This window comes from Lissotriton helveticus, chromosome 2_1 (assembly GCF_964261635.1).
Source record: "Lissotriton helveticus chromosome 2_1, aLisHel1.1, whole genome shotgun sequence".
In the NCBI taxonomy this organism is placed as follows: Eukaryota; Metazoa; Chordata; class Amphibia; order Caudata; family Salamandridae; genus Lissotriton; species Lissotriton helveticus.
This window is the reverse complement of record NC_136059.1, coordinates 152,839,338-152,856,490: the sequence shown is the minus strand read 5'-3', so window position 1 is coordinate 152,856,490 and position 17,153 is coordinate 152,839,338. Positions and strand designations below refer to the sequence as shown.

The following is a 17,153-nucleotide window of genomic DNA, read 5'->3' as shown; positions in this document are numbered from 1 at the left end:
TTAAAATAGATTTCAAGGAAACCAAAATTGCTCTTGGGTGATAGCCATTTTTATAGAGTTCAAACCTCAGCAGTGGAGAAAGTTTTCAGACTTAATAAGGTCAGATGTTTTAATAAAACTGGTCCTTGAACAAGATTGAAGGACAAATAGTTCAACGAGCTAGAGTGTGCCGCAAGAGCAAATCATACTATGTTCTAAATAGAGGCAACCTTAATGATGAGTGAGGTTGCCCAATATCATGACAGTTCTGTTGTGAGGGACCACAGTTTGTGGTCCCCAGCCCTCTAACTGGAATCGGAACCTTAATCAATGGAAACACTGCTGGTTGCTGATGGATCGTGTATATTTCTAGAAGGCCTACTTTCAATCCTTCAAAAACAGATCCTGCATATTGTGACAATTGCTAACTACAAACAGCAAGTTCATCTTTCCAGGTGGAAATGAGCAGATGAAAAATAACTTTGCAAACAAAATAAACACTATGCACCTTTTCATCACAAGGGGCCCGATTCACAAAAGTAATCTGAGATAAAATCCTACCTTTACGACTTTTGGTATTCACAAAGTGCCTTTAGGAGTATTCAATTTAGGAATCCAAACTTTACTACTCCTAAAGGCACTTTGTGAATATTGAAAGTCGTAAAGTTAGGATTTTGTCTCAGTTAAACTTAAGTTTTGAAGTTTTAGTCTTAAGTTTACCAAAACTTAAGTTTAACTGAGACAAAATCCTAACGTTACGACTTTAAATATTCACAGAGGTCATTTAGGAGTAGTAAAATTAGGATTCCTAACTTTACTACTCCTAAATGCACTTTGTGAATACCGAAAGTTGTAAAGTTAGGATTTTGTCTCAGATTACTTTTGTGAATCGGGCCCAATGACTTTTGAAAAATGTCAAATAAACTCCAAGAGTATGAGTGAAAAGTAAAAGGTGTTTTACAACACTACTCGCTAGCTAAGTAAATCCACATGACACCGCTATGTGGAGCCAACAAACACACATGGAGCTTCCATTGTACAGCATAAGAATTATCTCCTCTACTCTCAAATACTGCAAGCTAGGTGTCCTTAGTAGCTGTGACATTTTCTGTGAGGTTGCTGCAATACGGTGCCATTTTGTGTTAAACTGAAGAATTGAAAAGGGATTTTCTGCTCAGTTGAATTGGTAACATATTTTTAAGAAACGTATACGGTTCCTACGAATTATGTAGGACTGTGTATCTGGACAACATAAGCTTCAGAATATGAGAACTTAGTTCGCACATATAAGAAAATGTTAGCCTGGTTCCTAACTAGCTCACAGTGCCCCATCTGAACCCTAACTGTACCAGGGTTCCATCGTGACCATTTTTATTATTCAGTTAAGCACATTGCACTTATGTAAGGACCTATGCAAATTAGTAGCAATATTAACAGCAAAGTAACCAATTAATTCTCTCATTATGCCTACTATCCATTTACTCGAGCAACCTAACTGATTACTCATCTTTTCCACATATCACTATTTCCCCATTTCTCACGTACGCACTGCATTTTAATTACTTAAAAAAACTCCAACTTCTTTAGCTAAAATTAAATTGAATGCCATTTTATGTTTCAAAATCATACTGTGTATTGTAATACTTTTCAGTTGGAACCATTCTTACGGCATTGTAGTCACCTGTTTGGATTAATTTCCGGCTGACCTGTTTTGATGGAGTCGGTTGGAAATTAATCCAAACAGGATTTCCGAATGGCGTACGATGCGCTTCGGAGAGCCCGTCTGCCATTCGGAAAGGGGGCTGTAATCTCAAGGGCGGCTCGATGGCAGATTCCCACAGCCTATCTAAGCCAGCCTTTCAGACAAAGAAAGACTGTGGAAATTTGACTTTGAGGGCTCCCAGCAGGGCTCCCATGGGTGCAAGGCCTCTGGATGGTGGCCTAGGGGGCACCTCTGGTGCACCCCAGTTGATCCCTGCACCTGGTGGAAGGCACATTTGGGTGCCTGTCACAGGGTGCAGGGATAAACCTGCATGCTCCCATTGAAAAGAATAGGATTCCGGCCGAACACTCTTCGGTCACATCCTAATTGCTGGTTTGGGATCGCCAACAGGAGGTAGATCTTCCCAGTTCCAGAACGATGTCGGACAGACTCAGGTCCGTCAAACATCAAAATCGGCCTCTTAATGTTTTTCTCTACTTTCAATTCAGACAAATGTGTCTTAATGTTTTATGAAGCATGTTTCTTCACTTTAAATTTCTCCTATTTAAACAAATGGCTGTATCTTTCTGTTATGAATATGGCACCTTGCCAACAGACGCCTGGGAGCAAGATGCCTGGTGTTTGTAAATGTGACACTTAGAAATGGGATTAAATGTAAATGTTGAGTTTTATGGAATCCATATAAACATAAAGTTAACTCTTCATTTTCATTTTCTTACATTTCAAAGTGTCGCCTTTACACACACCAGTCATCGTGCTTCCTATGGCTGGTAGACACCGTGCCCTATATAGTTATAACTGAAAAATACAGCCATTATTTTAAGTGGGAGAAATTTGAAGTGCAGAAAAATATTCCATATCATAAACGTTTTTGCAGAAAGTTTTCTGCACTTTAAATTTCTCACATTTAAAAAAAATGGTTATATGTTTGTATTATACATGTGACAGTTCCACTTATGAGGAAAGGTATTCCATTGTCACAAGTACATATGAGATAGGCTTTCAGTCACCAATTCACATCTACCCCATTCATATGCACACATATTCATGCATCCCTAAAGACCACACTCTCATTGACACACATGGCAGACCTGTTATGATGCCCCTAGTCAAAGTATTTTGTTCAAACTATAGTATCTGGTTTTGTAGACATTAGGCTTCAATTCAATGGAGCTGGGCGTGAGGGTGTCTGGTAACAATGTGCGAGTTGCTTAGCCTTCAGTAGCTCATGATTATTTTCAATGATCAGAAGTAGCTCTCACTACAGAAAAGTTTGGAAACCCTAATCTATACGATTCAGCCTGTGGTCAGCTAAACACCAGAGCTTATGTACTATTTTGCCGGTTGTGGGGTAAATAGCAGAGATTAGGTACAGTTTCCCTGCCTGCCAGGTAAATAGCTACTTCCATGAAATATGGGCACAGGGACGATGACACCCACAAGTCACCTATGATGCTGCAAGGCATCACCCATGAACCAAGGGACATAGGGACATGGGTGGGGGTGCTGGCCAAATTGCTCATAGAAATGTAAACAGGATGAAATTAGCCCTTTTTTTAGTCCATCTGTGGAGCTGAATGAAGTCAACTCTGTTGTGAAGACGAGAGAAAAAGGAAGATTTTGTGTCCAAACACAGAAAAACGCTTGTATCCATGATATTCGTGCATCCATGGTATAAGATTCCTTCTAAAGAAGTGATGACTCTGTAAGGTTGAGTCTTCATAAGTTTATTCTATAAGAAATCTCATCCAAGATCAGTCAGCACACATCAACAGTTTATCTTCATATTCTCGGGTTTGCATGTGAATCTCTAACTCAGAATCTATTGACATCACACATTACATATTTAGTGTTCTGTCCATGACACTAATACATTCTACAACTACCTAAGCCATTAAAGGAGTAGGAGGAATATACTACTCAATATTAATCCATGGTGGGGCGAGTGAACCAAAGGCCTACCAGCTTATCAACAAAAAGCAAAACAAAGGGGACTGTTCTTATTTGTAAAAGGGGGGCAATCAGAAATGTAGCCCCGCCATATCTGGGACTATACTCATGCCTTGTTACTGCAAGGGGTGGAGTGGACAAAAGGTGTCAAAGAGTAGCAGGAAAAGGCTTTGCTTGGCATATTTGGCAGTGGGGAGGAAATTTACCCTATGGAGCCTGTCACAGATAATAAAAACATTATGTGGGGTCATATCAACTAAAGAGACATTCACGTGCCCTTAAGATGATAGCAACTATATTGGCTGTTATTGTAGCCGTTGTGACTCAATCTTTATTTAGACTGTACTTCAGACCACTATGGAATAGAAATTTGCCTATCCAGTGAGAAGGTAAGTTTCCATTCTATTAAGGACGTGGAGACTAGGATTATGCTCATTTCTCTCTTCGCTTTATTACATAAAATTTCACAGCAGCTCATCATGAACTTTAACAACAAAAAACTACAGTTCCCAAAACAGGAACAACATGACAGTCTTTTATAGTCCTTTCACTATCTTCATGGACTTCTGAAGTATAACCTCTGCTGACACCCTTTGCACTTCCTCTTTCTTCGCTGGAGGATCCCTTCCATGATTAACCATTCTGCTTTGCATTGTCGTTTCCTGAAAGAAACCACAGTAATCAAGCACCATTCCACGATTATAGAAGAACAAGTACAAAACCAACAGTAACGTGGTAAAGCCAACAACAACATCAATCGGCAACATATTGAATCATGAGAGGAAATAGCAATACTGAGAAATTCAAAAGGCAATTACTTACCACCCTACGGGGCGGAACAGCAATCCGCGTGCTTGCTGGGCAGGATAATCCTCGCCTCCGCGTCCTTAATAGAATTGAAACTTACCTTCTCGCAGGATAGGCAAATTTCTATTCTATGTCAGGACCAGAGGCGAGGATTATGCTCCTTTAAAGCTTGTTGATAACCACCTGCGCCATATTTAGCAGCGGCTTAAAATAAAACCTCTTAAAGGTAGAATCTGAGGACCAATCCGCTGCTCTCATAAGATCTTCCAGATGCACCCCTAGGCTGAATGCTTTTGAAGCCATTGCCCCTCTAGCAGAGTGTGCGCCAAAAACCCTTGTATTGATGCCCGCCTCCTGCATAATCCATCGCACCCAACGGGCTATCGTGGGCGATGACAGCGCCCTGAAAGGCTTTTTGAGGGCTATCAGGAGTTGTCGTTCGCGCGGAGGTCGAACTTCCTCCGTGGCCTCCTCATAAGCTTTCAAGCATTGCACCACACAGAGTTTAGGCGACTCCAGAAAAGCCGGTTAAGAAATCGTGAGTGTATTAGATTTGGTCCTCCTACTTACCGTAAAGGTCACCCCATCCGGGGAGAAAACTCTTGCAGTAATGTCAAGGGCCCTAACATCCGACACTCTCCTACATGACAATAGACAAAGCAACATTGCCAACTTAGCCGAAAATTCTTTTCTTGACAGGTAAGAATTCGGTTGCCAAGACAACAGCAAATTCAATACTTGATTGACGACCCAAAGGACTGCATAGCGAGGCTCCGGAGGGAGCGATAACCGGATGCCTTCGAAGTAACTTGCAAACAAACGGATGTTCCTCCAAAGGGGCTCCGTCTAGTGGAGCATGACCCGCCGAGATGGCCGAACGGACAGTATTGACAGATCTGTATGCTAAGCCTCTCTGGGCTAACTCTGCCAAGTAATTAAAAACATGAGTCAGATCTGCGACCACGGGATCCACTTCCCTTTGCATACACCAACATACCCATCGTGTCCATGCTTATTAGTACCGTTTAGAAGTACTGTCCGCCCAGACTCTGGACAGTAGGAGTTCAGCATGGCTCGAAAGGCCCGGCAGGCACCATCGTTGCCGGTAATCCGCCAACTGGAGCGAGTCCTCATCCACCAGCCCGTGGGGAGTCCCCTCTGGACTCAACAGGAGACGGGGAGCTGGGTGGAGTAGGATTGGAGAATCCCAAGAAAGTTCCAGTAGAACCGGAAACCAAACTTGCGACCTCCAACACGGCGTTATCAAGGCCACCGAGGTCCTCTGCCTTCGCACCTGGGCCGCCACCCGAGTTATCATGGCGAGGGTGGGAATGCATAACCCTGCTCCTGACTCCACTCCTGAGTGAATGCGTTCGACGCCACCGCCAATGGATCCGGCCTCCAACTGAAGAACCAGGGGAATTGATGGTCCAGTTGGCACGCAAAAAGGTCTATGGAGAAAGGACCCCAACGGTCCTGCAGCCATCGGAATATTTCCGGATCCAACTTCCACACGCTGGCATCCCGTAGGTGACGGGAGTGCCAATCCGCCACCAAGTTCTCCTTCCCAGGGAGGTAATCCGCTGTGACGGACACCTGATTGGAGAGGCAAAACTCCCAAAACTGTTACGCCAAAGTCGCTAACGTCTTGGAGCGCGTGCCGCCCAGGTGATTTTTATACCTGACCGCGGACACATTGTCCATCTTCAGAAGGACGGACGCTTGAACCCTGTCCTTGGTCCAACAGCGAACCGCAAAGGAGCCCGCAAGGAGCTCGAGGCAATTGATATGAAGCTCTTGTTCTTGAGGAGACCAGCTTCTCCTTGTGGAGAATCCCCCACACCTTGCAACCCAGCCGGACCGACTGGCGTCCGACTCTATCACCAAATCGGGGGCAGATCCGAAAATCGCTCTCCCGTTCCATGCTTCCATATGCGACAGCCACCACTCTAACTCCTAGAGAACCTCGTCCGTTAAAGGAACGACCTGAGAGTACGTGAGGCCTCTCCGCAGGTGATGCACCTTCAGGTGCTGCAGGGCCTGGTAATGCAAAGGGCCCAGAAAGAATACCTGGATGGAAGCCGAGAAAAGGCCCACCAGCCAAGCTAACTGTCGTAAGGACGTTCCTTGTTTGGCCAGTGTATGGCGAATTTTGTGCCGGATCTTTGCTACCTTCCGGGAATGGAGGCTGAGCATGGCTGACACAGAGTCTATCACAAACCCCAGAAACGGAGCCTGTTGCATTGGGGAGAGCAGAGATTTCTTCTCGTTGATTACGAACCCCAACTCTTGGAGCAGAGATACTGCCATCAGTAGATGATGCCTTAATGTCCCCGCACTCTGGGCCATGATAAGGATGTCGTCCAAATAGACAATCAACCGGACCCCCCGAGCTTGTAGGAACTCCACGGCCGGCTTAAGTACCTTGGGGCCGAGAAGAGGCCGAACGGACGACAACATAACTCGTAAGCTTGATCCTGCCAAAGTAATTGAAGAAAACGCCTGTGAGGCGGGAAGATTAGCACCACTAAGTATGCGTCCTTCAAGTCCAGTCTCACCATCCAATCGAGTGGCTGGAGTACATCCCTGAGCAGGTGCATGCCTTCCATTTTGAAACGCCTGTACACCAGCCACTCATTGAACTCTCGCAGATTGATCACCGGTCTCTGACCCCCATCTGCTTTGTCCACTAAAAAGATATTGCTGAGAAAACCCGTAGGGTGGATCTCTGCGCGGCATATCGCCCCTTTCCTCAATAACTCGGCTACCTCCTCGCTCACCAGCGCTGTGTCTGCTGCCGAGAAGACTAGCGGCCGAGACCGCACTCTCTGTATGGGGGCGCCAAAGAACTCTATTTGGAAACCCTGTACGATCTGGAGTAGCCATGCGTCTCTCGTCAGAGCTTCCCAAGCGGGGAAGAACTGCGCCAGCCGGCCCCCCACTCGCAGCTGCGCCAAAGGCAAAACACTCACCGTTGCCATTGCCATCTTAGCCTCTGTAGTTTCCTTGACCACGGAACCGTTGCCCTCTCATGGGGTAAAAGGTATTAAAGCATTGGTCTGTCTGGTACTGGCCACGTCCAGAGCCTTGCCCCTGTCCTTGGGGCTGCTGGTTCTGACCCTGGCTGGGCGGGTGGCTCCTGCCCGACCGGCCACGCGGAAAACCCGAGGGATAAAAACCCTTTTTATATTCGCCTGCGCCTTGTCCAGCGATGTAAATGTGGCGACAAACTTTCCGAGCTCCTTAATGAAGGGCTCGCCGAACAGACTGCCCTGCGCCGAAGGCCCTGCCTCTGAACACGCCAAATCGCCCAATTTTGGGTCTACCTTTATTAACAAGGACCTACGCCTTTCTGTGAGAGAGGGCACAGTTCGCGTTCCCCATAAGGCAGATTGCGCGCTGCGCCCACACCGACAGAACCTCAGGGTCAATAAGGGTACCTTAACTCCGGGCCTCTTCCGCCATGTCCAGGATCTTTGTCATTGGACCAATGGCATCCAGCAACTTGTCCTGGCATGCCTGCCAGGACCTGTCTATGCCCTTCTTCGGGTCTTTCATAAACTTGGCCAGGAAGGTATCCATTTTACCCTCAATTTCCGGGGTGATGGCTACCTTGCTCGCCAAAGTGGGCCAGGGACACTCCGCTCTGAGCCTGCTTCTAGCCTTGTTCTCTAGGGGCTTCCGTAGCCGGGACGCCACATATAGGGCTGCCTTCTCAGCCGGGACCCAATCCGCCGACCTGGGGTGGACTATCTCGTCGGGATCTAGCATATCCGCAATGCCAGCCTTCGGAGGGTCTGTAGACCCTGAAGGCCTCCATGATCTCGAGGAGCCCGCTTCGTCATCTGAGCCCTCTGGGGAATCTCCCTGCTGAGTCTGAGGGGAAGCTGGCTGAGGGTCTTCAACTGGAGGAATGGGATGCGAAGGCAGTACAATGGGGGCAGTATGCTCTAGGAATGCCTGCTTAAGGCGCTCGAACGCGCCTGTGTCTACACCCCCATCAAATTTTTTCTTGAGGGGAGGGAGTCCCTCACCGTCTGGCTGGGAGAGTGCCACCGCCTCTGCAGCGGCTGACATGCCAGGAGCAACCTTAGCACACAACTGTTCGATCCTATCCGCTAAGCGTTGCTCCATGGGGGTCATAAGATCGTTGACCGCCCTATACATGGAGTTATCCACCTTAGAATAGAACTCATCATCCCATTGCAAGTAGGCCTACGAATCCTCTTCTTCATAGAATTATTGCTCAACTGTGTTGTCCATTAGGGACCAAAATGGGTATCCTGCGCTATAAGGACAAAGGTAGGGACCCCTCCTAAACGGCAGGAGCTGACTCTATATAGGTGTGTATGTATACTGACTTTTGAAAACTGAGGGTCTCTCAGGCGTGATGGCAGGGCCAGAGGCACCAGATTTCTACAGGGCTGTTAACCCCCCAGGACACCTTACTCTCCCAGCAATCCAAAGGGACACTATGCTGCCTGCCAGGTGTCCTCATGAGTAATGGGTCAAGGCCCCTCACCAGTACTACCTACCCGTGCCACCGGGCGTATGAGGGTGAACCCACAATGTGCAGCGCACAGATACCTACCCGCAACGCGGGCATTAAAATGCGGGGTAAAACGTACTGACCCAGGCCAGAACTGGGCGATTGCAGGCAGGACACCGGCGCGGACTTTGGGGACCGGAGCGTGTTTTACGATCACTGACAGAAACGAACGCGCTCCGGGCACCGACGCGACCCACAGCGCCCTCTGGCACGCGGAGGACCGCACCGCAGCCCGGGCAGTGGCACAGCCGCATAAGGAGCGCACTAGCGTTCCCGCGGCAGTCAGGGAATCTGCAGAGAAAGCAAGATTAAAAGCGAAGCATGTTTCTTAACTTTAAATTTCTCCCATTTAAACAAATGGCTGTATCTTTCTGTTATGAATATGGCACCTTGCCAACAGACGCCTGGGGGCAAGATGCCTGGTGTTTGTAAATGTGACACTTAGAAAAGGGATTACATGTAAATGTTGAGTTTTATGGAATCCATATAAACATAAAGTTAACTCTTCATTTTCATTTTCTTACATTTCAAAGTGTCGCCTTTACACACATCAGTCATCGTGCTTCCTATGGCTGGTAGACACCGTGCCCTATATAGTTATAACTGAAAAATACAGCCATTATTTTAAGTGGGAGAAATTTGAAGTGCAGAAAAATATTCCATATCATAAACGTTTTTGCAGAAAGTTTTCTGCACTTTAAATTTCTCACATTTAAAAAAAATGGTTATATGTTTGTATTATACATGTGACAGTTCCACTTATGAGGAAAGGTATTCCATTGTCACAAGTACATATGAGATAGGCTTTCAGTCACCAATTCACATCTACCCCATTCATATGCACACATATTCATGCATCCCTAAAGACCACACTCTCATTGACACACATGGCAGACCTGTTATGATGCCCCTAGTCAAAGTATTTTGTTCAAACTATAGTATCTGGTTTTGTAGACATTAGGCTTAAATTCAATGGAGCTGGGCATGAGGGTGTCTGGTAACAATGTGCGAGTTGCTTAGCCTTCAGTAGCTCATGATTGTTTTCAATGATCAGAAGTAGCTCTCACTACAGAAAAGTTTGGAAACCCTAATCTATACGATTCAGCCTGTGGTCAGCTAAACACCAGAGCTTATGTACTATTTTGCCGGTTGTGGGGTAAATAGCAGAGATTAGGTACAGTTTCCCTGCCTGCCAGGTAAATAGCTACTTCCATGAAATATGGGCACAGGGACGATGACACCCACAAGTCACCTATGATGCTGCAAGGCATCACCCATGAACCAAGGGACATAGGGACATGGGTGGGGGTGCTGGCCAAATTGCTCATAGAAATGTAAACAGGATGAAATTAGCCCTTTTTTTAGTCCATCTGTGGAGCTGAATGAAGTCAACTCTGTTGTGAAGACGAGAGAAAAAGGAAGATTTTGTGTCCAAACACAGAAAAACGCTTGTATCCATGATATTCGTGCATCCATGGTATAAGACTCCTTCTAAAGAAGTGATGACTCTGTAAAGTTGAGTCTTCAGAAGTTTATTCTATAAGAAATCTCATCCAAGATCAGTCAGCACACATCAACAGTTTATCTTCATATTCTCGGGTTTGCATGTGAATCTCTAACTCAGAATCTATTGACATCACACATTACATATTTAGTGTTCTGTCCATGACACTAATACATTCTACAACTACCTAAGCCATTAAAAGAGTAGGAGGAATATACTACTCAATATTAATCCATGGTGGGGCGAGTGAACCAAAGGCCTACCAGCTTATCAACAAAAAGCAAAACAAAGGGGACTGTTCTTATTTGTAAAAGGGGGGCAATCAGAAATGTAGCCCCGCCATATCTGGGACTATACTCATGCCTTGTTACTGCAAGGGGTGGAGTGGACAAAAGGTGTCAAAGAGTAGCAGGAAAAGGCTTTGCTTGGCATATTTGGCAGTGGGGAGGAAATTTACCCTATGGAGCCTGTCACAGATAATAAAAACATTATGTGGGGTCATATCAACTAAAGAGACATTCACGTGCCCTTAAGATGATAGCAACTATATTGGCTGTTATTGTAGCCGTTGTGACTCAATCTTTATTTAGAATGTACTTCAGACCACTATGGAATAGATATTTGCCTATCCAGTGAGAAGGTAAGTTTCCATTCTATTAAGGACGCGGAGACGAGGATTATGCTCATTTCTCTCTTCGCTTTATTACATAAAATTTCACAGCAGCTCATCATGAACTTTAACAACAAAAAACTACAGTTCCCAAAACAGGAACAACATGACAGTCTTTTATAGTCCTTTCACTATCTTCATGGACTTCTGAAGTATAACCTCTGCTGACACCCTTTGCACTTCCTCTTTCTTCGCTGGAGGATCCCTTCCATGATTAACCATTCTGCTTTGCATTGTCGTTTCCTGAAAGAAACCACAGTAATCAAGCACCATTCCACGATTATAGAAGAACAAGTACAAAACCAACAGTAACGTGGTAAAGCCAACAACAACATCAATCGGCAACATATTGAATCATGAGAGGAAATATCAGCAATACTGAGAAATTCAAAAGGCAATTACTTACCACCCTACGGGGCGGAACAGCAATCCACGTGCTTGCTGGGCAGGATAATCCTCGCCTCCGCGTCCTTAATAGAATTGAAACTTACCTTCTCACAGGATAGGCAAATTTCTATTCTATGTCAGGACCAGAGGCGAGGATTATGCTCCTTTAAAGCTTGTTGATAACCACCTGCGCCATATTTAGCAGCGGCTTAAAATAAACCTCTTAAAGGTAGAATCTGAGGACCAATCCGCTGCTCTCATAAGATCTTCCAGATGCACCCCTAAGCTGAATGCTTTTGAAGCCATTGCCCCTCTAGCAGAGTGTGCGCCAAAAACCCTTGTATTGATGCCCGCCTCCTGCATAATCCATCGCACCCAACGGGCTATCGTGGGCGATGACAGCGCCCTGAAAGGCTTTTTGAGGGCTATCAGGAGTTGTCGTTCGTGCGGAGGTCGAACTTCCTCCGTGGCCTCCTCATAAGCTTTCAAGCATTGCACCACACAGAGTTTAGGCGACTCCAGAAAAGCCGGTTAAGAAATCGTGAGTTTATTAGATTTGGTCCTCCTACTTACCGTAAAGGTCACCCCATCCGGGGAGAAAACTCTTGCAGTAATGTCAAGGGCCCTAACATCCTACACTCTCCTACATGACAATAGACAAAGCAACACTGCCAACTTAGCCGACAATTCTTTTCTTGACAGGTAAGAATTCGGTTGCCAAGACAACAGCAAATTCAATACTTGATTGACGTCCCAAAGGACTGCATAGCGAGGCTCCGGAGGGAGCGATAACCGGATGCCTTCGAAGTAACTTGCAAACAAACGGATGTTCCCCCAAAGGGGCTCCGTCTAGTGGAGCATGACCCGCCGAGATGGCCGAACGGACAGTATTGACAGATCTGTATGCTAAGCCTCTCTGGGCTAACTCTGCCAAGTAATTAAAAACATGAGTCAGATCTGCGACCACGGGATCCACTTCCCTTTGCATACACCAACATACCCATCGTGTCCATGCTTATCAGTACCGTTTAGAAGTACTGTCCGCCCAGACTCTGGACAGTAGGAGTTCAGCATGGCTCGAAAGGCCTGGCAGGCACCATCGTTGCCGGTAATCCGCCAACTGGAGCGAGTCCTCATCCACCAGCCCGTGGGGAGTCCCCTCTGGACTCAACAGGAGACGGGGAGCTGGGTGGAGTAGGATTGGAGAATCCCAAGAAAGTTCCAGTAGAACCGGAAACCAAACTTGCGACCTCCAACACGGCGTTATCAAGGCCACCGAGGTCCTCTGCCTTCGCACCTGGGCCGCCACCCGAGTTATCATGGCGAGGGTGGGAATGCTTAACCCTGCTCCTGACTCCACTCCTGAGTGAATGCGTTCGACGCCACCGCCAATGGATCCGGCCTCCAACTGAAGAACCGGGGGAATTGATGGTCCAGTTGGCACGCAAAAAGGTCTATGGAGAAAGGACCCCAACGGTCCTGCAGCCATCGGAATATTTCAGGATCCAACTTCCACACGCTGGCATCCCGTAGGTGACGGGAGTGCCAATCCGCCACCAAGTTCTCCTTCCCAGGGAGGTAATCCGCTGTGACGGACACCTGATTGGAGAGGCAAAACTCTCAAAACTGTTACGCCAAAGTCGCTAACGTCTTGGAGCGCGTGCCGCCCAGGTGATTTTTATACCTGACCGCGGACACATTGTCCATCTTCAGAAGGACGGACGCTTGAACCCTGTCCTTGGTCCAACAGCGAACCACAAAGGAGCCCGCAAGGAGCTCGAGGCAATTGATATGAAGCTATTGTTCTTGAGGAGACCAGCTTCTCCTTGTGGAGAATCCCCCACACCTTGCAACCCAGTCCGACTCTATCACCAAATCGGGGGCAGATCCGAAAATCGCTCTCCCGTTCCATGCTTCCATATGCGACAGCCACCACTCTAACTCCTAGAGAACCTCGTCCGTTAAAGGAACGACCTGAGAGTACGTGAGGCCTCTCCGCAGGTGATGCACCTTCAGGTGCTGCAGGGCCTGGTAATGCAAAGGGCCCGGAAAGAATACCTGGATGGAAGCCGAGAAAAGGCCCACCAGCCAAGCTAACTGTCGTAAGGACGTTCCTTGTTTGGCCAGTGTATGGCGAATTTTGTGCCGGACCTTTGCTACCTTCCGGGAATGGAGGCTGAGCATGGCTGACACGGAGTCTATCACAAACCCCAGAAACAGAGCCTGTTGCATTGGGGAGAGCAGAGATTTCTTCTCGTTGATTACGAACCCCAACTCTTGGAGCAGAGATACTGCCATCAGTAGATGACGCCTTAACGTCCCCGCACTCTGGGCCATGATAAGGATGTCGTCCAAATAGACGATCAACCGGACCCCCCGAGCTTGTAGGAACTCCACGGCCGGCTTAAGTACCTTGGTAAAACACCATGGGGCCCAGAAGAGGCCGAACGGACGACAACATAACTCGTAAGCTTGATCCTGCCAAAGGAATTGAAGAAAACGCCTGTGAGGCGGGAAGATCAGCACCACTAAGTATGCGTCCTTCAAGTCCAGTCTCACCATCCAATCGAGTGGCTGGAGTACATCCCTGAGCAGGTGCATGCCTTCTATTTTGAAACGCCTGTACACCAGCCACTCATTGAACTCTCGCAGATTGATCACCGGTCTCTGACCCCCATCTGCTTTGTCCACTAAAAAGATATTGCTGAGAAAACCCGTAGGGTGGATCTCTGCGCGGCATATCGCCCCTTTCCTCAATAACTCGGCTACCTCCTCGCTCACCAGCGCTGTGTCTGCTGCCGAGAAGACTAGCGGCCGAGACCGCACTCTCTGTATGGGGGCGCCAAAGAACTCTATTTGGAAACCCTGTACCATCTGTAGTAGCCATGCGTCTCTCGTCAGAGCTTCCCAAGCGGGGAAGAACTGCGCCAGCCGGCCCCCCACTCGCAGCTGCGCCAAAGGCAAAACACTCACCGTTGCCATTGCCATCTTAGCCTCTGTAGTTTCCTTGACCACGGAACCGTTGCCCTCTCATGGGGTAAAAGGTATTAAAGCGTTGGTCTGTCTGGTACTAGCCACGTCCAGAGCCTTGCCCCTGTCCTTGGGGCTGCTGGTTCTGACCCTGGCTGGGCGGGTGGCTCCTGCCCCGACCGGCCACGCGGAAAACCCGAGGGATAAAAACCCTTTTTATATTCGCCTGCGCCTTGTCCAGCGATGTAAATGTGGCGACAAACTTTCCGAGCTCCTTAATGAAGGGCTCGCCGAACAGACTGCCCTGCGCCGAAGGCCCTGCCTCTGAACACGCCAAATCGCCCAATTTGGGGTCTACCTTTATTAACAAGGACCTACGCCTTTCAGTGAGAGAGGGCACAGTTCGCGTTCCCCATAAGGCAGATTGCGCGCTGCGCCCACGCCGACAGAACCTCAGGGTCAATAAGGGTACCTTAACTCCGGGCCTCTTCCGCCATGTCCAGGATCTTTGTCATTGGACCAATGGCATCCAGCAACTTGTCCTGGCATGCCCACCAGGACCTGTCTATGCCCTTCTTCGGGTCTTTCATAAACTTGGCCAGGAAGGTATCCATTTTACCCTCAATTTCCGGGGTGATGGCTACCTTGCTCGCCAAAGTGGGCCAGGGACACTCCGCTCTGAGCCTGCTTCTAGCCTCGTTCTCTAGGGGCTTCCGTAGCCGGGACGCCACATATAGGGCTGCCTTCTCAGCCGGGACCCAATCCGCCGACCTGGGGTGGACTATCTCGTCGGGATCTAGCATATCCGCAATGCCCGCCTTCGGAGGGTCTGTAGACCCTGAAGGCCTCCATGACCTCGAGGAGCCCGCTTCGTCATCTGAGCCCTCTGGGGAATCTCCCTGCTGAGTCTGAGGGGAAGCTGGCTGAGGGTCTTCAACTGGAGGAATGGGATGCGAAGGCAGTACAATGGGGGCAGTATGCTCTAGGAATGCCTGCTTTTGGCGCTCGAACGCACCTGTGTCTACACCCCCATCACATTTTTTCTTGAGGGGAGGGAGTCCCTCACCGTCTGGCTGGGAGAGTGCCACCGCCTCTGCAGCGGCTGACATGCCAGGAGCAACCTTAGCACACAACTGTTCGATCCTATCCGCTAAGCGTTGCTCCATGGGGGTCATAAGATCGTTGACCGCCCTATACATGGAGTTATCCACCTTAGAATAGAACTCATCATCCCATTGCAAGTAGGCCTACAAATCCTCTTCTTCATAGAATTATTGCTCAACTGTGTTGTCCATTAGGGACCAAAATGGGTATCCTGCGCTATAAGGACAAAGGTAGAGACCCCTCCTAAACGGCAGGAGCTGACTCTATATAGGTGTGTATGTATACTGACTTTTGAAAACTGAGGGTCTCTCAGGCGTGATGGCAGGGCCAGAGGCACCAGATTTCTACAGGGCTGTTAACCCCCCAGGACACCTTACTCTCCCAGCAATCCAAAGGGACACTATGCTGCCTGCCAGGTGTCCTCATGAGTAATGGGTCAAGGCCCCTCACCAGTACTACCTACCCGTGCCACCGGGCGTATGAGGGTGAACCCACAATGTGCAGCGCACAGATACCTACCCGCAACGCGGGCATTAAAATGCGGGGTAAAACGTACTGACCCAGGCCAGAACTGGGCGATTGCAGGCAGGACACCGGCGTGGACTTTGGGGACCGGAGCGTGTTTTACGATCACTGACAGAAACGAACGCGCTCCGGGCACCGACGCGACCCACAGCGCCCTCTGGCACGCGGAGGACCGCACCGCAGCCCGGGCAGTGGCACAGCCGCATAAGGAGCGCACTAGCGTTCCCGCGGCAGTCAGGGAATCTGCGGAGAAAGCAAGATTAAAAGCGCCGCAAAGATACCCTTGACAAATATGCCCGTAGGCCCAAACTACCCCTTCACCACAGGGAGAATTGAAAAGCACTTATCTCGAGCTGCCGAGCAGCGAAGAAAGAGGAAGTGCAAAGGGTGTCAGCAGAGGTTATACTTCAGAAGTCCATGGAGATAGTGAAAGGACTATAAAAGACTGTCATGTTGTTCCTGTTTTGGGAAATGTAGTTTTTTGTTGTTAAAGTTCATGATGAGATGCTGTGAAATTTTATGTAATAAAGTGAAGAGAGAAGTGAGCATAATCCTAGACATAGAATTCATAATAGATTCCAGAACTCCTCCTGGGAATCTTAGGCAGTCTTAGTTTCCCATAAATATTTGTGCAGGTGTGTCACTCCCATGCATAACCATTACTTAAGTGTAAATGCAGTTCGGGCACTTTTACACATGTGTAAATGTGACACACAGGTGCATTTTATTTCTTTCCTTTCTAATTTGGCCCCATCACCAACCTAGATAGAGACCTACAACCGCCCTTGTCAGCAGCAAAGCTCTGATGGCATCCATAGGGTTGTGATTACGCTTGTGAATAGCAACTCAGGATGTAAAATGCACAAAGAGACACTAAGAGAAGATTTGCTCATATGTTATGCTCTTACTAATAAAAAATGACATTTCAATGGCTCTACATAGAAAGGTAAGTCCAGGTTTCGTGAATAGTGAACAAGCCCTACAC

The 17,153-nt window shown here is 47.9% G+C and overlaps 1 protein-coding gene across 1 annotated transcript in view; it reads left to right on the top strand.

Moving 5' to 3' along the window:
- LOC144819260 (receptor-type tyrosine-protein phosphatase kappa-like) overlaps window positions 1–17,153 on the top strand; it is an 880,755-nt gene that overhangs the window by 861,663 nt on the left and 1,939 nt on the right. The window lies entirely within an intron of this gene.